This window comes from Echinops telfairi, unplaced genomic scaffold (assembly GCF_000313985.2).
Source record: "Echinops telfairi isolate 266 unplaced genomic scaffold, ASM31398v2 ScPeMD7_25;HRSCAF=90, whole genome shotgun sequence".
In the NCBI taxonomy this organism is placed as follows: Eukaryota; Metazoa; Chordata; class Mammalia; order Afrosoricida; family Tenrecidae; genus Echinops; species Echinops telfairi.
In genome coordinates, this window is record NW_022103922.1 from 17,875,022 (window position 1) to 17,897,296 (window position 22,275).

At 44.0% G+C, this 22,275-nt stretch overlaps 1 protein-coding gene across 1 annotated transcript in view; it reads left to right on the forward strand.

The window, feature by feature from the left end:
• Nucleotides 1-22,275, forward strand: part of SH3GL2 (SH3 domain containing GRB2 like 2, endophilin A1) — a 144,105-nt gene that overhangs the window by 560 nt on the left and 121,270 nt on the right. The gene's annotated exons all lie outside the window — the stretch shown is intronic.

A 22,275-nucleotide genomic window follows, 5' to 3' on the forward strand; every position in this document is an offset into this window, starting at 1 on the left:
GACCATGTCTTGGACCAGGTGCATCTTAGTCCTCAAAATGACATCTTGGCTCTTTGCCATTCTAGAGAGGTTTATTTATTTTCCCCCCAAGATTTACCCAGTGGAGTGTATATGCGGTGCAGTACAAGGACGGAGCCCTGGTAGCTTCATGGATTATGTGTTGGGCTGCAAACCACAAAGAAGTCTGAACCCAGTAGGGTCTAACTCCTCTACGAGGGAGGGAGATGAGGCTTTCTGTTCCTGTCAGGATGGACAGCCTCACACACCCAATGGGGCAGGTCTCTTTGTCCTATAGGGTTGTTGTGAGTCAGAATGGAATGGATGGCAGGACTTCTTATTTGTTTTTTTAAAGTGTATAGTACATTGCTGTTGCACAGTGGCGTGTAGCATTGTTGTTATTGTTAGTTGCCGTGGAGTCAAATTTTCCCCTTGGTGCCCCACATGACAGTGCTGAATTGCCCCGTCGTGCTCTCTAGGCTGTGATCTTTATGGCAGCAAAGAGCCGGAGTTTTCTCTTGTTGAGCAGGAGGTGGGGGTGGGGTTGTGACCACCAGCAATTAGGAGTCAAGTGCATACCACCATTGGAACTCTGTTTAAGGATCCGGATGTGAATTGAGGTCCCACTTTATTCTAACTGTATAATCAAGGTCAAGGATGCACCTTCCCTCAACTTCCAGGGGATGGCAGGAATCAAGACCCAAAAGCACCTGACCTAGAAGGGAACCAGGGCTCCTTCACAAAAGCTGAAAAAATAAATCATTTCGTGAAAGCTTACATCCTTTCTTTGAGATAAACTAATTTACTGAATCACAGATCTAATAGTAATAAAAAATAGGACCGGGCCCCTCTCAAGATAAAGTCTTTTATCTTATAGGGTGACTTTGAAAAATTATTACTGTGGTGTCCTAACTAGTATTCTCTACTTTCACATCTAACCACTAGTATCCATTGTAGTGGCTACACAGAACTCACAGACAATATTCATGATTAAAGGGTGTATTAAGGAACTTAACAGGTTGTAATGTAAGTGAGAAAGGCTCAGAATAGAGTTGTTCATGGGACATGTTACAAAGTACTTTCAGGGCTGCTAATAAATGCCAAGAGGGTACACGCCTCCACTGTAAGCCTCAATCAGAAGGCAAGACGTTCAACTCAAGTGCTGTGGGTCAGCAAACTGAGCTCGGTGAATTAAGTGCTCACAACCACCTACTCAAGTAAGCCTCAGCTCAAAGGCACTCATTTCCACTTCTGTGGGTCAAGAAGGACAACTCCCTGAATTAGGTACCCAGAGGCATAAGCCAGCCTCCTGTCCCAAAGCGCTCAGCTTCCCTTTTGCCCTGGGCTGGGATGTTTTCTGCTCTGGCTTCTGGTGCTGCTGCTGCTGCTCTTCTGATGTCCCAGCTGTCTTCTGGATCCTGGAGGTTCACTGGAGGGATCTCGCGTCCAGAGAACATGCTCCATTCCTGGGTATTGCTGATAGTGAGTGAGGTTCCTCCCCTCATGCTTCTCAGAGGGCTCATTCCAGGGAACCCTGCTAGTAATTATTCACATGAATCCATCAGCATCTCCTCCCACCTCCTTCCCAGATTCAAGCAGGAAAAGATCATTTGTCAGGAGTTAGACACTTTGGGTAGAACAGCCACATTAAATTATTCACTACCCCTGCTAATATATGTTATCTTTTTCTTTAGATTGAAGTCTCTTGAGACTACAGCTAATAAGGTGAAGAAAGTTCTCCTTGAATAAAGAAAAGGCATTAACATTCCCTGGGTGTTAGATAAGGCTTTTTTTTTCTTTTCTCTGTTTTTTAAATTGACAATGAATGGGATTTTCTCTAGTGCTGCAGTTATAGATGACATTTCACTTTATAAAAGATGTAAGGAGCTTGTTAGTTTTCAGTGTTGTTTGAGGAGGCATTATGTAATAAATACAGCCTTGTAAATTGGACAGTACTCTCTTTCATAAAATTTGTTATTTTGCTATTAGAAAAGTCACTGATAGAGTAAGTTCATCTGCCAGAAAGACTGTTTTATAACACCAGGGGGCTTAAAAAGTTCATGGAAAAATTCCATTTCTTTTAAATTGACAAACTTTTGGAAGCCCCTATTATTTAGTTGCATATCTTTTTACAGATCTTCTAAGCTTTAGAGAAATTCATTGTGTTTTATATTTCTTGAATATTTTTGTGATTATGAAAGTAACTCATTTTCTTGGGTTCATAACAGACTTGCAGTTTATTTTGGTTTTTCTTTACATTTTTGCTTTTGGTTGAGATTGCTCAGGGAAACAAAAACATATTTCTCAGTGAAATAGGTTGTCTCTTATCCTCAGGCCCCCATAATTCAATAGAAAGGAAAGCTCATTTTGAACTTTATTGGCGAAGGTTCCGTCAAGCCACAGTGTCATCAGAGTCACCGTGTCACTTTGATGACTTCGGTGGATCGAGTAGGGGACACCATCCCCGTTATTAAGCTAATGATCTCACACTGCCATTGACATTCCCACCGGAAACTAGTGAATCTGTTCGCATGAGATAAAGCCTTGACTACCTCTCAGAACAAGTCTGTTCACTTTGGTTGCCAAAGTCTTGCTTAGGAGCTGGCTAGCACACTTGCTGGGAGGAGAGTCAGTGGTGGCCTTGGCTGCTGGCTTCACTGTCAGCAGGAGGAAGCATCAGGGATCGTGGGGTACCAATCTGTCCCACTACTGTGTCCATCAGGGCCATCATCATACCCACTTGCTACCTACCTCTTAACACTCCTGCCCCCACTCCTACCACGAAGTGATAGAATAATTAAGACATGCATCATCTTATTGCGCCATGGAAACAGCCCTGCCAAGTCAGCATCTCAGAGGGTTGGTTCCAGGTGTGTAGATGAGGAAATTGTCTCAGACGGAGGTGATCGTGAAGGAAGGAGCAGATCTGGCAGCCTGTGAGCCAGCTAGCTGTGAAGAGGGCACTCAAGGGTTTGAAGGTGGCGATGTATCCTCAGTCCTTCTCCAGGGCACCCCCAGGGAGAGCAGGGAAGAAGAGCCCTTCCTGGGCACAATCCTGGGTGTAGCATGTGGCTGGACTTGTGGCAGTAGCTCTCCTCAATGCCCAGTGCTTTGGGATGTATTAAGGCAGCCATATTTGTGGTACAGTCTGTTGGTGTGGGATTGTCACCCCTGAGACGGAAGGAGGCAGAAGTGAATCTCATGTACAGGAAGTGTGGGTGTACAGTATTGGAATGCAGGTCACAGGGGATTCTAAAGTTGAGACTATAGCGGTGGGGGAAGAGAAGGCGATGAAAAGACACATTTCATTTACCTATTTGTCAGTGTGAGGGTGTGTTCTCATTTTACTTAAAAAAAAAGCTTTTTTTGAGAGATCATTTCCACACTATGTAATTCACCCATTAAAACTGTACAAGTCAGTGGTTTTTGGTTTATTCCTAGGTTTGTGCAGCCATTTATCACAATCAGTTTTAGAACACTTTCATCAGCACCCCACCCCAAACTCTGTACCCATTAGCAATCACTTGCCATTTACCCAGAACGCTGGTGGTGTAGTGGGCTGTTAATCAGAAGGTCAGCAGTTTGAACCCTCAAGCCCCTCAGCAGGAGAATGACAAGGCTTTCTACTCCCACAAAGACTTAGAGTCCCAGAAACCCACAGGGGCAGTTCTTCTCTGCCCAATAGGGTAGGGTCCCCATGAATCAGAATGGACTGCATTGGTAGCGAGTGATCCCTTCCCCCAAATCCCTGACTTATATCCGTGTGACAGGTTGGGTTTGTCTCTTCTGGCATTTCATGCACTCCTGTGAAAGAAAGCTTGTGGTTGGCAGTTCTTTGCAGCTGACTTTAGCATGGATTCCATCTGGAGCATTGCTTACCACCTAGCTATTCCTTTCAGTCTAAGGTTATTTGGGCCAGGAATTAAGGGAACTCTGACTCCCCGCCTGCTAATTTTCAGCCTTGTGGAGGTTGAGGCAGCTTTGTCATTGTTCCGGGATTCTTAGTAGACAAGAGTCATTTCTTGCTGCAGCCATTGCTTTTCTGCTGCCCCATGGCTCTGGGGTCTTAGAACTGTGTGACAGCGAGCTAGTTGGAGCATTGCTAAATGGATTCATTGAAAAAGTAAAGCATCCATACTTTCCCATTTGCTTTTCAAGGTTGGATGACTTAATTTTCAATCCTCATTTCCAGAAAAGCAGTGATAGGTTACACATGCTCTGCTAAGAACTATGCTCGCCTCGACAAAATATCCACCCAGCTGAGCTGACGTTGCTGAAAATTAAAATGACAAAATATTGTGTTCAGATCAACAACAACAATGGCTAGATTTTTGGCAAGAAACCTGACGGTTGTCCCTCCTCCCCCTGCAGTCTGTTCCTGCAATCCTGGATGTTCGGTTATTCCTAGTGCCCCAGAGGGAGACTGCTGTTTGTGCTAAGCGCTGGCATTTTCATTTGTCAAATTAAGGACGCTCTTTGCTTTCCTCTAGATATTTAAAGAGTTCTTAGAAAAACCACCGTGCAGAATGTCTTCTCTATTAGGGCAGATCTTCATGGGGTTCTTGAGACTCCCAGTGACCATGCCCTCATGTAGAGACCGAGTGCTGATTGGGGAAGGGGGGCCAAGGAAGTCAGTGGAGATCCACAGAGGAGTCATGATAGCATTTTACGGCCCAGATGACGTTCCACGGTCCCCAGGAAATTCTGATCTAGGTGATGGTGTTTGTAGGTGCCCTGGAGTTCATGCACTGTGTACAGCAAAGGGAAACATGCACCATCCTCACAGTTATTCTAGTTTTGAGCCCCTTGTTGCAGCCACTGCACCAATCCATCTTGTAGAGAGCCTTCCTCTACCCAGGGCCTGGTCTCTCCTAACAACATGCCCAAAGTAGTATGTGAGGTGAAGTCTCGCCACCCTTTCTTCTAAGGAGCATTCTGGCTGTACTTCTTACAAGACACACTTGTTTGTCTTTGACTTTGGTTTCTACAGTGTGACAAGGTCTGGCTCTCCTCTTTCCTGACCAAAGCTCATCTTAATGCTACTAATTTGCCAGGGGTTTGTTGGCAGACTGCCTGGGAAGTCAGATATACAGTGGCCATTCGGATTTGGGCCTCCTTTGCACTCCTGTCTTCTCACACTCTTTAGTGGGTGCCTCAGTTATTTGATTTGGTTTGAAAACATGCCGGGCACAGTGGCATGCATCTCCAAATTTAGAGACATGCTTTCTTGACCACTTTCTTGGGGGCATAAGGCCCTTTCTTTAACCCGATTTCTGTTTTGTAGGTACTGCAGTGTGCTGATGATTCTCAGCCAACTGCAAGCCTTCTGTTTGTCCTCAGCTCCTGACAGAGTTATTATTGGTGTGTGTGTGTGTGTGTGTGTGTGTGTGTGTGTGTGTGTACAAATGGGCTGCAAAGGTTCATGGAAGAAAATGCAATGAAATGGAAGTTTGTTTTCATTAACTCTCTGAAGCCCCTTTGTGTAATTTAAATTAATGGCTTCCATAAAATAAACAGAAAAACAAATAAGAGCTCTGCCCCCTTTGGACTTGGAAGTAAACATGACTAGGATAGCCAGATCCCTCTGTTGGAGGCAATGGGAATGATTGGATTGAGCCCTTATGTCAAGGAAATTGGTTTGGCTGGATTTCAGGAGCTGAATGGACTGGCCCACTAAGGATCTGTGTCAGTACCTTCAAGTGGCACTGGAATTGGGACAGGGCAGCTATTTTCTATCATGGGGAAAGCTCTGGGGAATAAGGTCAGGTAGTCAACCTTCAATGAGGACACTCACTGAATGTATCAGTGTTCCATAAACATCCTGTGTAATGCAACAACCATGTAAGCTATGTGTTATTGTTTTCGTTACTAGCACCATTACTTTTTATCAATGAAGAAACTTGGGCCCAGAGATGTTAAGGCAGTTTCCTAACATTCAACAGTTGCAAAGTGTGCTGTAGAGACTGCTGTCTCCAAGGCTTCCTTTTGTCAAGTGAAATTTGTCTTTGCTCTTTGCCTCTGCTCACACTCTGAAGACACAGTTGTTCCAAGTGTAATGTGACTGATGGAGAAATCAACAGACACAGGACAAAAATGCAAGCCCCTACTACCTGACCCTTTCTTGGTACCCAGGTGGATATATAGCATTGGTTCTGGGGGTAGGAGCAAGCTTCCCTGTCCTCAGGGACCCACAGCAGTGCCCAGTTGCTAATGATAAGCCTTTTTAAGATGGCCATATTCCCTGCTTGAAGAAGCTTCTCCCCTCTGACCCCTCCCAACTGCTCTGGAGACTTTGGCTGTGTACTGCCAGCTCAAAAGTGCCCAGAGGCCGGAAGCCATGCATTGTTGAAAGCTTATTGGGCAGTTTGACTGGTACCCTGCAGAGTGCCCCTAGTAGGTGAGGCAAGGGACTTGCTAGAAATCTGTTTCTGTAGGAAAGTGTTTCCTGAGACCTTTGAAAGCCCAAGGAGCCCTAATGTTGTAGTGGATTACCTGTTTCGTTGCTAACCACAAGGTCAGCAGTTTGAAACCAACAGCTACTCTACTGGAGAAAGGTGAGGCTTTATACTCAGGTAAAGAATGATTGTCTATGAAACCCACAGAGGCAGTTCTAGTCTCCCCTGTAGTTTGGTTATGAGTTGGAATTGACTCAGCGAGGGTGAACTTTTAAAAAATTTAAACCCAAAGTAAACCCACTGCTGTGGAGTGGGTTCCAATGTATAGGCCCCTGTGTGGTGGAGTAGATAGACGTGCCCAAAGGGCTTCTGGGATCATGAACCTTGACAGCCTCATCTCTCTCCCATGGGGCCACTGGTAGGTTCAGTCCCCTGACCTTCTGGTTAGCAGTCAGGTGCTTAATCGATTGTGCCACCAGGGGTCCTTCTGAGGTTTTAAAGTAACTGTCCAATAAAGCCACTTGCCCAACAACCTATATGTTCTATTAGCAACCTGGGCCTTTAACAAGAAGCATAATAAGCTTTCCATCTATCAGACCCCTCATAACACCTGGTTTTCTGCCCCTCATCAATACATGCTTACTATGAAGACTTAAATGATAAATGAGAAAGGAAATTATTACATCGCAAAGAGATAATTTAAAGAAATCTATAATTATTTTTATGTAGGGAAAATGTGATAGTAACTTTGTATAGTCAAAGATCCCCTGTTGGCATAGTGGGTTATACATTTTGCTGCAAACCATCAGGTGAACAGTTCAAAACCACCAGCTGCTCTGTGGGAGAAAAGATGAGGCATTCTATACCCAGAAAATGTTACTCTTAGAAACCCTCACGGGCAGTCTTTCCTCCCTGTAGGGTTGCTATGAATCAGAACCAACTGGATGGCAGTGAGTTGTACAGTCAGGTGCTCATGGAATTAAACCAAAACCAAAAAACCTTTTAAATCAGTTGGTACTGGCCCTAAATGTTTAGAGAATTAGTCTTATGCCATGCATTTTCTCTCTGCACCTTCTCTATACCCTATCAGATGGAGGATTTATGAGCAAGAGCAGTGGTTCTCAGTGGCAGGGCCCCAGGGAGGTGCCTGTGGAATCTTCCCGAGACTGTGGGCCCTCGGCTCCTCCCAGGGCTCCCCGGAGTCCTCCTGGACCCTGTGCTGTAGCAGAGGCTGTGTTATATCAGCCATAAGAATTTGGGAAATTTTAATCACCAAGCTATTTTGCTATATTACATATTGGGGGAAGCACTGAGGTTCCTGGGGAAAAAGATAAACTAGGAAGCTTTAATGTGTGTGTGTGTGTGTGTGTGCGCGCGCGCGCGCGAGCTCTTTAAAGAATGTGAGGCATACTGTGCTGGCTCTTTGAGACATGCACAATGAATCAGTGACCCAGTTTTCAGGAAGGTGGCAGCTGCATTTTGCTGCAGGAAGGGTGGGGAGTGGGCAGCATCATAGCTGTGTAGCATTTCAACAGTAGCTAATTGGTTGTAGTGATACTTAAAAAAAAAAAAGGAATAGACAAAGGGAAGAATATGCCCAAACCAATTCATTATGCTCTAAACTAATAAAAGAAGCTGTTATGTTTTTAGTGGGGGAGGTGTTTTTCTGAGGGGGGTGGGGAGTTGGTAGAGGAAGAGGGGGGGAGGCTGAGGGTCTGCAGAGGAGAAACAAGAGAAGTGCTGGGCAGTTTCGCATCTTTACCAAACCTCCAGAGGAAAGACAATACTGCCACTGTTTTTCAGAAAAAGTCTTTTCTCCTTCATAATACAATTAAGAAGAAAGCAACCTTCTGAATCATGTCACCGCTACAGAAAATTCTGTGCCTCACCTCCTTACTATCATATAACTTGTTTTAGTAGACTATTTCACCATAACTTAAGAATGTTTCTACTATGAGAAGGCTTGTAAAATTAGCCCACCCCCCATTTTCTGCCTAATTTTTAAACTGTGGTTGTTAAATAGCTGGTTGACCTGTTCCTGGAGTGAATCCTCATTTAGTGAAACAGGTCACTTCTGTTGGACAGTCCAGCACTTACCTTGTTTAGAATCTTAGAATACTGGCAAGAGCATATTTGTGTACTTGTTCACATCTCTGGTTTTTGGTTAGTATTAGAATAGATTTTTAAGGAGATCCATCTAGTTGGGGGTTATCACTTTCTACAGACTCTTAATACTGAAAAAACCTCAAAAAACCACCAAAACAAACGACGACCAAACTTACTGCCACAACTCCACAGGACAGGGTAGAACTGCCCCTGTGAATTTCTGAGACTGCAACTCGTTAGGGGACTAGAAAGCCTCCTCTCTCTCCCTCAGAGAGGCTGGTGGCTAACCTTTCTGTTAGCAGCCCAGTGCATAATCCACTATGCCACCAGGTCTCCTGTGCACATATTGTAAATAAAATGAACCAGCTCCTGTATTTCCATTCGACCTGTTTGTCAGCAGTGATGTTAACATCTCCCTTCTTTCTGATTGTGTGATGTAAGCTGTATTTTGATGTTTACTGAAAAGATAGGGCAGTTGATTGGGCATTCAATATGATTTTTTTGGTAAGGAAACTAGGATTACAGACTTTAAAAAGGAGGATTGGAAGAAATAAATTATGGGAAGTTTATATTAAAACACCACTAGTTTTAGTTGCTGCCATACAGCAGTGTGCTAAGGTCATCCCAAACCAACAGACACTCCTGCAAGTGTGGTAAGCAAACATTACTGGAAAGTCATGTTTCAAGACTGGAGAAGGAGACATGTATGTCTCAGAGAAGGCAATTAAGCTTCTGTTGGTGGGTGAACTGGGTAAAGCCATGTGGAAACATGTTTAACAATACTTAGATAGAGCCCAAGTGTCCTTGTTGGACACTTTTGTTTCTCACTGGACACTTTTGACTAGTTTCTATCCAGCCCTTGGAGACACGGGTCTTGTGCTGTAGACTCCTGGGACTTTAGATTTTGTCCTTTCGTGGTGGTTTACAACGTCCCTCCTATGCCACACCAGAAGGATTCAATGTAAAAAACCCACTGAGAACTTTAGAGGTTTTACCTCAAATTCATTGGTAACAGATTTAAGGAACTGACATATTCCATTGGACTTATGGTTGAAATGCCCTGATGTGAGAAGAAGCAGATGGCTGCTATCCCAGGGCTATGGAATTGGCGGTTCCTAGACTTTGGTTTTGGATCTCTGACTTAAGGGTGCCCAAAGAATGGAGGCCTGGGGCTACCATTGATTTACTATTTTAATGGCCTCCCTGCTTTTTTATGACGTAGTCATCTGGTAGGCATGGTTCCGCCTCTGTGAATGAGTGTACTGAAAGCTTTACCTTTTTCCCGTTTTTCATGTAATAGTGTCCAGTCACTTAAGCATTTAATCTGTACAAGCTAGAATTTTGTAGTGAGGTCTTAAAAGCCAGCTTATGCACACACACTCCAGGTTGAGCATTAAGTTAAACTGGGACTCCATTCCAAATTATTCGGAAGAGCGCAGATATAACATATTTAGTTATAGGATACTCTGATGAAAATCGTATTGGTACATGAGTAGTATATGCTTAAAAATCGCCATTCAAGAAATAATTATGCATTACCTATCATGTACTACTGCACACTGCATGTTGGGTACATGTTGTTGTTGTTAGGTGCCATTGAGTTGGTTCCAACCCATAGAGACTCTGTCACACAACAGAAGGAAATGCCACACTGTCTTGCACAGCCTCACAATTGTTCCTGTGCCTGAGTTCATTGTTCCAGCCATGGTATCAATCCCTGCTGCAGCCATGGTATCAATCCCTGCTGCTGAGAATCTTCCTCTTTTTCACTGCCTCTCCATTTTACCAAGCACAATGTTTGTCTCTAGGGACTGGTCTCTCCTGGCAGTATGTTTCAAGTTTGTAAGACGAAGTCTTGCCATCCTTCTCTCTAAGGAGCACTCTGCTGTACTTCTTCCAAGACAGATTTGTTTGTCCTTTTAGCAGTCTTTGGTACTTCCAGTATTCTTCTCCAGCACCACACTTCAAATGCATTGATTCTTCTTTAGTCTTCCTTATTCAATGTCAAACTTTCACATGCATATGAAACAATGGAAAATACCACGGCTTAAGTCAGACCCACCTAGTCATCAAAGTAACATCCTTGTTTTACAATACTGTATAGAGGTTTTGTGCAGCAGATTTATCTAATGTTTTACCTATTATCTCTTTTGATCTCTTGACTGCTGCTTCGATAAGTATTGATGGTGGATCCAAGCAAGACAAAATCCTTGGCAACTTCAATCTTTTCTCTATTTAGCATGACGATACTCAGTGGTCCAGTTGTGAGGATTTTGGTGGTCTTCCAAACTGAAGGCGCCAATCTTTGATCTTCATCAGGGAGTGTTTCAAGGCTTCCTCACTTTCAGCAAGCAAAGTTGAGTCTGTGTATGTCAGGCTGTTAATAAGCCTTCCTTCAATCCTGATGCCTAAATCTTCATATAAGCCCAGCAACTTCTTTGATGGTTTTCTCACCATACAGATTGAACAAGTATGGTGACAAGATACAACCCTGTTGTACACCTCTCCTAATTTTAAAGCATGCAGCATTCCCTTGTTCCATTTACATAGCTGCCTCTGGATCCATGTATAAATTCTGCATGATCACAATGAAGTGTTCAGGAATCCCATTCTTCTTAAGGTTCTACACAGTTTGTTAGGATACTCAAAGTTAAATGCCTTGGCATAGTCAATGAAATGCAAGTAAACATCTTTGGGTACCTAGTGAGGAACAGTTTTACAATATTAGGAGACACTTATATTGTTCTCATGTGTTGGACACACATAACTGCTTTCATCTCTTTCAGTCTGCCTTCAGCTGATGAGACTGAAGCACAGACTATAAGTAGCAGCCTTGTAGATGTCAATCTCCTATGTGGCAGAGTCAGGCTGTCTCAACCCTTGAAAATCCTGACTCTTGAGTCTTGGTTTTAAAGGCTACTGTGTTTAGGGAGATGCATTTAGAAGGTTGGTGCCCAAGTATAGTCATGGGATCATATAACTTTAACTGACAACCTAGCAATAGAGTTGGAGAGAAATGAAAGGGACAGAAGCATTGTTCTAGATGGAGCTCCTCAGCTTTGGTGACTGCTTGTGGAGGGTCACAAGAAGAGTCAAGGGATGACAGCTAGGGCTTTTGGCTTTAACAGCTTATTAGCTGGTGGTGCCTGTTAGTGGGCTAGGAAATACCAGTGGAACAAGAAGGGCAATTTTTTTTTTTTGCATGTGGTGAAGGAGATTATTTTAGGTTTAGATTGGTTAAATTATTAAGTGACCCCTTACTTGCATTTGGCAATACCTATAAGGCCATTTATCGTCCAAAGATTTGGGATTCATTGGCTTTAAAGCTCACCAATTTGCTCTGGTAGCTGAAAGCTCAGAAAAAATGGTTAGATAATAGTGCTGGAAGATGAACCCTTAGGTTAGAAGGCACAGGAAATGCACAGTGGCTGTAACAATGGAGTTTTCCGATCACTTATCATATAGATGACGTGGGGGAGTCGTGTTCTCCTGTGTGTGGGGTCACTCTGAGCTGGGGTCGATTCATGGTGCTTCGTTGTCAGATATGTAAAAAAGAATTTTGGTCCTTCTGGAAGCATACAGATGCTTTAAAATGCGGTGGTGAGATTGTTAGCTTAATGAATAATATGTAGGTGGATGGAGCCTTGCCACCTTTTCCTTGTTTCACTCTGCTCGTCCACACAGAATATTGCCAGGGAGTTTTAACAGATTTAAGAAGAAAGACGAGATCATCATGGCCATTGCTCCTTCATTCTATCAAAAAATGCGCCACCGGGATGAGATTGAAAGCTGTTTGAGGTGCTTTCTGCGGGGATTGGCTGGAGGTGGTGGAGACACGGGACTCCAAGGGGTCCTTTGCTCAGTGCATGTTTGGCCCTCTCTCTGCTGCTGAGTGGGGAGAACTCAAGCCGTCATGTGGCTAATTCAGGAGCAAATCTGACTTCAAATTACCTATGTGGCTACTTAGGATGACTTTTTGATGGGGATTAGGCTGATAATTATTTTAGTTTCCTACTCTGCCCGGTATTTTTTTTTCCTTCTCCAACCATTAATATCTACAATTTTTCCACTTCAGTTTTCCATAGCTCGTGTCTCTATATTGTATCATTTTCTGGGAGACACTAGTTAGTTTACCTCTAGAGCCTTGAGATCTGGCTTCTTTTGATCCCAAATATATGCAGGAAAACTAGAACCAGGCTATTTAATGATTTATAATTTTAAAAACTCCCACATTCATTAAACTGACCTTTTCATGTGACCTTTAAATGAATTTGCATTGAGCTATTATGACAATGTATTATTTATGGATTATTTTATTAGTGTGGTAACTTACCAGCGTGACACATTAAAAAATAAGTTTATTCACCCATCTACATCTTCCCTTGTCCCCTCCACAACAGTCATTAAACGGGATAATTGTAATATGCAAATGAACCATCTGCAATGGCAAAATGGGGGTATCGCTTCCAGTTCTTAGTCAGAGATCCGTTGGGTAGTAATTTCAGTGACATCCTTAGGAGCAAGAGGATCGCCTAGGATGTCTCATAATAAAATGCTGTCATAACCCATTGTTCTTTAGTCAATTCTGACTCATAGCAACGATACAGGACAGAATAGCACGGCCCTATGGGGTTTCCAAGCTGCTTCTATTTATCGCAGCAGACTCCCACAACTTTCTCTCACAGAGATGCCAGTGGGCTCAAACCATGGGTCTTTCAGTTAACGTCCAAGCAGGTAACCACTACACCACCAGGGCTCCTTAATACTCTCATAAAAATTGTAATGGGGACACTTAGAATTGCCCAGCTAATTTCTGATGTCTTTTATAACATTTTCTCCTCCCGTCTAGGACGTGGGGTCAGGCATTCCATTTATTTTTGTTCAGAAAGCTCCCATTAATCTGGAATGCTTCCAGCTGCGTGTTGTCTTTTACAACATTGATATCATTGGTATTTTTTAAGAATACACTGCTTTTCCCAGGACAATGATCCCTTCAGGACCAGTGGTGAGAGTGATGATACCGGGAGGGTGGGGTAGAGAGGGGGAACCGATTACAGGGATTTACATATAACCTCCTCCCTGGGGGACAGACAACAGAAAAGTGGGTGAAGGGAGATGTCAGACAGTGTAAGATATAAGAAAATAATAATTTATAAATTATCAAGGTTCACGAGGGAGGGGGGAGTGGGGAGGGAAGGGAAAAATGAGGAGCTGATGCCAGAGGCTTATGTGGAGAGTGGGTGTTTTGAGAATGATGAGGGTAACGAATGTACAGATGTGCTTTACACAATTGATGTGTGTATGGATTGTGATAAGAGTTGTATGAGCCCCCAATAAAATGATTAAAAAAAAAAGAGTTGGGGGTTTTGAGATGTTTCTTCTTTATAGACTCAGGTCTTGCCATTCTGCTTGGGGTCTTACACATGGGCTTTTGTACATCTTGTGTCCCATAATTGGAGGCATCTGTGATGTTAATTGCATTTAGGTCTTCAAGGTCTGTGCACTGTCTTGACCGTACAGTTTCTGTTATCCTGTTCTTCCTTCTGTCTGGAGGTAGAAGCTTTACCCACACAGACATCCTGCATGCCATAGAAATCAGGACTAGGTTAGCACTCATTGCCAATTCTTACCACATCCTGCCTTTTCTATGATGGGTGCACAATTTCCTAACTTATTCCTCCTTTCTTATTTAGCCCTTGGACATTGACATTCTACTGTATGGAAAGAAGAGCACTCCTTTCAGGCCCATCTACTATTGTTATCGTTTCAGGAATTTCTCCTTCCCAGTGGGTTTTGAATCAAGAAGATACTCAATTATTTTGGTGCTCAGAGTGTTCTAGAGTTGGCCAACAGTGCCCCCTACTCTCTGACTTCTGTGTCCAAGTAGTAACACACACATTCTCTCTCTCTCTCTCTCTCTCTCTCTCTCTCTCTCTCTCGGCCTTTTTTTGTTGTTGTTGAGAACTTTCTAACATCCTGCCATAACAAGGTGTTCCAGGCTCCTGTTCTTCCCGCTCCTCAAGAGCCAACCATTTCTTTGAAGAGCTCATGCTCCTGTTGGGGGTGAGCAAGGTTTATCTTTACTATGATAATTTCTGAGGTGTGAAGGGGTGGACTCAGACTTTGGGGGCATGCTCATTTCGTGGTTGTTGAATTGTGGAGTAAGTAAATTTCTTGGGGAGGAAGGGCACACTGTATTTGAAACTGTGAAGTGAGGTGTACATTTGTGTTGAAGCTCGCTCTGGCATTTATTGATGTGCCTGAGCAGAGTCGGCATGCCGGGTAGTGTCCCTTTCTTCTTGTCATGCTTTGACGGGGCAAGGGGCTGGCCTGAATGTGAATTAACATGGGTGGATATTCTGGTATTCATGGGTATCTTGTGCTTGCATTAAAACACATACACACAGATACAAATGTAATTGTGATTTCAGTGAAGATTTACAGAGTTCAACATTTGATACAAATTTTTTGTTGCCTTTGACTGCAATGTCCATAATGCAATAGCCCTCATCCCACTTCCTCCTCCTGTTACCTGATTCCGGAAGTCTGTGTATCTCTTCTAGCCCTTCCTGACCTCTGAACTGTGTCCCAGGCTAAATGCTGCCCTTTTGATCTCAAAGGGTTGGTGGTTTCAAGGCTGGACCCTTCCTGGTGTTACTGGTCTTCTTATAGCCCCGCCTGACGTTTGGCTGATAGCTGAGGCAAGGGTTGAGTTCTGGGCTCTGAAGGATGAGTAAGGGCTGTAGTTGTGCTCGCGGTTCCACCTGTCTCTGTGTACCCATGCTTGCATTTTCGTTGTCTTTTTGCCTCACAAGTTCTATAGGCTGCTCTCCTTTAACTGTGGGTTTTCATGAGTGGGAGGGGGAGGCGGGGTGGGAGATTGAAAGAGGGAGAGAGGTGCAGCCACAGACAGAGACACCCACACTGCCCTGGCATTCTCGTGCTGGAAGAAACCTGTGCATCCCTGCAGTCTCCTCTCTTGGAGAGTGGATCACGGTCCAGGACGCCCACCTGGGGCTTCTGCACAGAAGGAGCAGTCTTTCCTTTACTTTCTTTTTTAAAAATCACTTTATTGGGGGCTCGTACAGCTCTTATCACACTCCATCCATCCATCCATTGTGTCAAGCACATTTGTACATTTGTTGCCATCATCATTCTCAAAACACTTTCTTTCTGCTTAAGCCCTTGGAATCAGCTCCTTATTTCCCCTCTCCCTCTCCTACCATCCCTCCCTCCCTCCCCCCTGATAATTTATAAATTATTATGATTTTTTCATGTTTTACACTGTCTGATGTCTCCCTTCACCCACTTTTCTGTTGTCCGTTCCCCTGGGAGGGGGTTATATGTAGATCTTTGTGATGGGTTCACCCTTTCTACCCAACTTTCCCCTTCGCCTCCTGGTATTGCTACTCTCATTGTTGGCCCTAAGGGGTTTATCTTTCCTGGATTCCCTGTGTTTCCAGTTCCTATCTGTACCAGTGTACATCCTCTGGTCTAGCCAGATTTGTAAGGTAGAATTGGAATCATGATAGTTGGGGGATGGGGATGGGTAGGAAGCATTAAGGAACTAGAGGAAAGTTATGCGTTTCATTGGTGCTTTACTGCACACTGACTGGCTCGTCTCCTCCCCGCCCCTCCTCATGACCCTTCAGTAAGGGGATGTCCCCACTCCACAGGGAGCAGAGTCTTCATTGCAGGGCTCCATTTGTGTTCTCTCAGTGGTTTTTCGCATTCTCTTTCCAATTTGGAGTTATTTTTATAAGTATTTCTCACCAGAGCCTCTCAATGTGGTCTTTGGAGAGAGGGAAACTTTTCAAGGGGAACCAGCTAGCAAGCCCCAGGACGTCACCAGCCTTTCTGTCTCTGGGTGTGTGCTCCTTCTTGGGCTGGGGGGAGTGGCCAAAGACCAGAGGTGAGTGGGTCCTCCAGAAATGGTTTAGGTGGGGAAGTCCATGAGGGAGGACAGCGGCGGGATAGGTTTCTTCCTTCTTAGTCCACCTCCTAACTGGGGCTTCAAATATCAAGGGTTCAGCTTTTCAATGTGAGGGAGTCTGAGGTCATTCTGTGCCCTGACAGAGAACCAGTCCCAGGAAGTGTGCCCTAATCCCTCCACCCCCCCATCCCAGCTAGTCCAAGGCAATTAGAGAAAATGACACAAAGGCAAGGCTTACTGTTGAGAAAACAGCTCTCCTTGTGTCTTTGTCCTGTACATTAACTTCCCCTCTGTGATGAGGGGATGGGCTGCTTCGTAGGAAAGGGGGCTTCTGTGAAGTCTTCTGGATTCTACTGTTGTTCACAGAGGGAGGCTCTGGCTATATGACACAGCACTGGGAGCTCACATTGATGTGTGCCTAGAAAGTTGTGAGGGTGCGATGGGTTCTGACCAGGGCTTTCAACTGGTTCATTCGGGTTCAAGCCCCTGTTGAGAACTTGCTTTTTACTCTCGAAATAGTGAATATATAGGATCCCTGGTGGCGTTGTGGTTATGTATTGGGCTGCAATCTGAATGGTTGGCAGATCAAAACCAGCAGCAGCTCGGAGGGAGAAAGTCTGCGCTTTCTACTCCATAAACAGGTGCAGTCTTGGAAGTCCACGGGGGGTTGATGTGAGTCAGCATTGACTTGATGGCAGTGCGTTTTGTATTTTGGTATACTGAATCCGAACCTACAGTTTAATGAGATCCTTAGGTCGTTCTAGTACATCTTATAGCACAAAACCTCACGTGCTATAAGATCCCCTGGGGATCTTGTTAGTTCTGCCATGACCAAATTAATTTCTGCTTTGAATTTTTTTGTTAATATCGTGTGTTTCCTTAGTGGAACAAAAACTCTGTTGTAGAGTTCACTCGGATGCACTGTGATGCTATAGGATAAAGTAGAATTGCTCCCTGAGGTTTCTGAGGCTGTAAATCTTTAGGAATTCAGACTGTTTCCTCTTGTAACCTGGCTCGTGGACCTTCTGGTTAACAGTCCAATGTTTAATACACTGTACCACCAGGCATCTGTCAGTAATGGATGAAACAAAGAGAAACATTTTTTGAGGCAGTATGGAGTTTGATACCATTATGTGGGACACATATGTCCCAAGTGGACTCTGGTGGTAGGATTAGTGGGATAAGGCCCAGTTCTTCAGATTCACACAGGTACCCACTAGGTGGCAGCATATACTATGACCGGGATAATCAAGAACTCCAAACTCAACTCCCATCTAGTAGATTCTGACTTAATAGTATCCCTATGAGTCAGAATAGACCTGCCCCTTTGGGTTGCCTTTGGGTTTTCAGGGCTATAAATCTTTGAGAGCAGAGCCTCTTCTCTATCTCATGGTTTTGAACTGCTGACCTTGAAGATAGCAGCCCAATATGTAGCAACACTATGCCACTAGGACTCTACAACTGGGATAACCCAAGAAACCTGCGAAGCTGAAATGTTCCTGAATGCTATAATTTCCTTGGCTCATGAAAGGGTTAATTTGGAGCTTCTGATTCAGTATACACACTCACTGCCATCAAGCTGAGGCTGACTCATACTGAACCTGTAGGACAGGGTAGAACTATTCCAGTGGGTTTCCAAGACTGTACCTCTTAACGTGAGTAGAAAGCCTCGACTTTCTCCTGTGGGGTGGCTGGTGGTTTTGAACTGCTGACATTGTAATTAGCAGCCTAACTAGTAACCACTATGCCACCAAGGCTGCTCTGAGTCAATTTACTGGAGTAGAAAGGCAAATTCCTTCAGGGAGTTGAACCAGAACGAACTGGTTCACAGCCCCCTAACCTCTCTGGCATGTGCTCCTTTCATTGCCTCCATGTGTCTGGGATGCCCCAGCCCTGTGTACCTGCAGTCTGCACTGACCGCAGGCCAAGAAGTGGCAGGCAAGAAGGAAAAAGTGATGTTAAGCAGGTGCTTGGAGGTTTGAGTAGCCCCAAGGAAGCCCCTTCTAGAAGCTCTTGGGACTTAAGTTGTAGCTTCAGAAAGGCCTCAGTTGGCTTCTGTCATCTCATAATTCCTGATTCAGTTTTGTTTTATGACTTGGTTAAACGCTTCATACTCATGGGTTTTTTTTAAAAGCCTGTAATAATTTTTTTTTTTAAAGAGTAAAGCATTGGCACTTCAGTGCAGTTACTTTAAGGCATACCAGCTAACCTTTACCAGGAAACCGACAGCCATGAAACCAATTTCCTGGATTCCTTGAAATTAAAAATGTTTAAAATGTTAGATGTGTTTTTCTAAGGAGATTCTGCATGGCCTTTAGCCGATTCCCCTAGATCTTTGGCAGACTCTCCCAGCACTTCCCCTCTGCCCAGTATCTTCCCTGTCTTCCTGTAGAGGTAGCCTCTGATGACTACAGTCATATTGAGGGACCACCCATCCCTCTGAGCAGGGATCTGAGCCAGGATGGACTTGTCTTCAACGTCGACTTGGTGACAGACCCCGTGGGGGCAGCTCACCTCATTTAAACCTCACTAAGAGGTCCCTGGCAGTGGCTCTGTGCCTTAGGTGCTTGGTGAAGATGAAATAAGCTATCACCCTGAAGAGCTGGAGCTCCCACTTCCAGCTGCCAGATTCCAAGACCAACCAGTGCTTTCACGGCGCTCCAGGAACCAAAACACCAACTGTCATTGGTCTCAGCAGCCTCCAACAGGACCTCCTTCAGTCCTGCTCCTTGCTGTCCACCCTGCGGAGCTGTAAGATGTCCTAAAGGGCTGTCTACAGCTCATCATCCCTGAGAGATGGGCAGCAAGCTTGAGCTAGTAGCTTGAAAGTGTCCCTGGCCAGCCAGAGGCCTCTGGAAGTGAAGGCCAGAAACTGTGGGCCTCCTTCCTGCAAGGACTCACACGGAGAAAGAAAAGTCACAGGAGTGAAATGCTAGCTAGCAGAGCCCATGTGCATGCTTAGCTGATTCTTAACATTAGAAATAATAATTAAAGTACTCATAATTACAAGGTACATATAATGTAGTGACATTGACATGAAACAGAAACTCTGAGCTTGAGGCTTTTAATTCTGAAAGTACAATTTGCAATGCTTTGACTATCATAGATTAACGGAGGTAATTGCTAAAGCTGTACTCTGATGGCATTTTGAGAAGGTATTTATTGTCCTTCTAGGACCCTCCATCCCTCTGTGATAACTGTGTAAATAAAGGATAAGCCCAGGTAAACCAACTGATATGGAGGCTCCAGATGGCTTTCCCTGGAAAAGACACCTGGCATCCCAAGTGGCCGCGTGATTCTTTGTACAGGAGACAGGGGGGTTGTTTACTTTTATGCAGCAGTGACTCGGTTGTTCCAGGGTGGCCTGGGAAGCTTCAGCTGAGGCTCCCAACCCCAACCCCCGTATTATCACGTAGAAACTGTGTTTTCAGTTTACATGTGGATCGCCTGGGGATCTGTAGGAATCATCTGGGAATCTTGTTAAAATGCAGATTCAGATTTGGCATACCTGGTGTGGAAAAGAAAGTTCTCCTGGTGATTGTTTAAAAGCAGTTTTCCTGGTCCCTTTTCTTGTCATCTTTGCTCTGTGGTTCTCAACTGTGGTTCTCACCTGTGGTTCTCAACCTTCCTGATGCCGCGACCCTTTCATCCAGTTCCTCGTGTTGTGATGACCCCCCAACCATAAAATTATTTTTGTTGCTACTTCATCACTGTAATTTTGCTACTGTTGTGAATTGGGGGACTCCTGTGAAAGGGTTGTTCGACCCCCAAATGAGTCATGGCACTCAGGTTGAGAACTGCCACTCTAGAGAAACTGTTGACTTTTTGATCTCATATAGATTTTTTTTTACTGGAGCCCCATACTCAAGGGTAATATCCATTATTTTGTGGGCTACTCTATTATCTTGTTAAAAATTAACCCTGGAGGGGGAAACCAATCGTAACGATCAACACATAACCACACACCCATCTCCAGGGTGAAGGGAGAAAGCAGTCGGTGTAAGATATGAAAATAATCATTTATAATCTGTCAAGGGGGTATGGGCGTGTGGGGAAGGAAGGGGAAACAAAGAGCTGATACCAAGGCCTCAACAGAAAGTAAATGTCTAGAACTGAATGAAGGCGACATATGTACAAACATGCCTGATGCAGTCAATGTATGGATTGTAACTAGAGTTGTAAGAGTCTCCAATAAAATCATCTTTTAATTTTAAAAAAATGACCCTGGATCAAAGAATATTCAAGGATCAAAGAATCTTAGATCAAAGAGAATTCCAGGTCACTGGTATCAGGAAGTCCTCCAGTCACAGTTGCACTGATAAGAACTTATGTTCTGTTCCAACCCCCCCCCCCTTTCTATTCCCTCTGTTGTGACCCTGATCAGAACAGTTGGTAGCTGGGTAACATCTAGTTCTTCTGGTCTCAGGATAGATAGGACAGTGCTTTGTGTAGTTTGTTTCTCTGCAGTATTTTAATAACCATTGAATACACACATGACTTGTGACAATCTAGCCAATTGGTTGTGAAGATGCATGCTCAAGGATTTCAGAGTTTTAAGTTCTAGGTATTTACTTTGAGTAAAAAGTTTGATCTTTGAAAATCTGAAACACAGACCAGGGAGAGGTACCTAGCCTCTTCTGAATCTGCTGCTGCTTTTGAACATGATTGATCAGTTGCCGCCAAGCCATTTCAAACCTGTGGAAAACCTGTGTGTGTCAGAGTAAAACTGCGCTTTCTAGAGTCTATAAGGACTGCTTTTTCAGAAGCAGAACCTACACCTTTCTCCCTCCCCTAGGTGCCTCTGGTTGGACTGGAACAACCAACCTTTAGTTAGCAGCTGCATGTATCCAACAGTCGAACCACCCAGGGTTATGTCATTGAGAACACTCAATTGTATTTTAAGAGAGCCAGAATAAATTGAGTAACCTTTATTGTTACTAGGCTCAGACAGTCAAGAAGTATGAAACTCTTCTCCTTTTCTGCTTCCCTGACCTCCCTACGTGTTCCAACCCATCAGAACATGCTGAATGGCTGGACGCAGAGCAGAAACATTAAAATGTACCTTTCTTTGGTGACTTCAAACTCTTGAGTCTAATTAAAAGAGCTCAAGATGAGAGTAGAGTAACAACACACTCAGAACAGAAAGTATCAGCAACTGTTTTGATGTGTTTTTTTTAAATGGGTAACTTTAATTTCAAACAAAAAGTTCTGTGCAGATTTTGTCCAGCTAAATGGAGACTTGAAGACTGACTATTAATGGATGAAATCCTGCCAACTTCCCTGTTAGAGATCTTCAGTGCAAAACAAAGCCTTAGCATAGGTTGCCAGCCAAGGATTGATCAGGGATACGATTCCATCAGGGAAGCTTTGGTATTTTTAGAAGCCACGCTTACCTCAGCACAGCATACAGTGATATGTAATATGAACAGTGTATAAAAATCCATGCTTTAATTAATTTCTTGAAAATTAAATTTCCTTTGTTCCTTGATGCCTTCTGTCTCTCACACTGTGTGAATCACATCAAAGTTCGGCAGGTGGCCTTTGCAGAGGCCTTAGATAGGAGATGGGATGTTGACCTTTAGAATCATCGGAGGAATGCCTGGTGTTTGGACGGCCAGGAGCCAGGAGACCTGGGTTCTAGCCTCTCTTCTGCCTTTCATGAAATGAATAATCTGGACTTAGTCCCAAGGCCCCCAGGCTCTTAGATTGTAGTTTATTAAATAAAGAGGTTGTTTGTTTTCTGAAATCCCATCGGTTTTAGTACAATAAAGTTTTATGACAGATTTGAGATAGAAGTGGAATACAGTGCTTATAAGGTTCTCTTAAGATCGTGCGATTATTAAT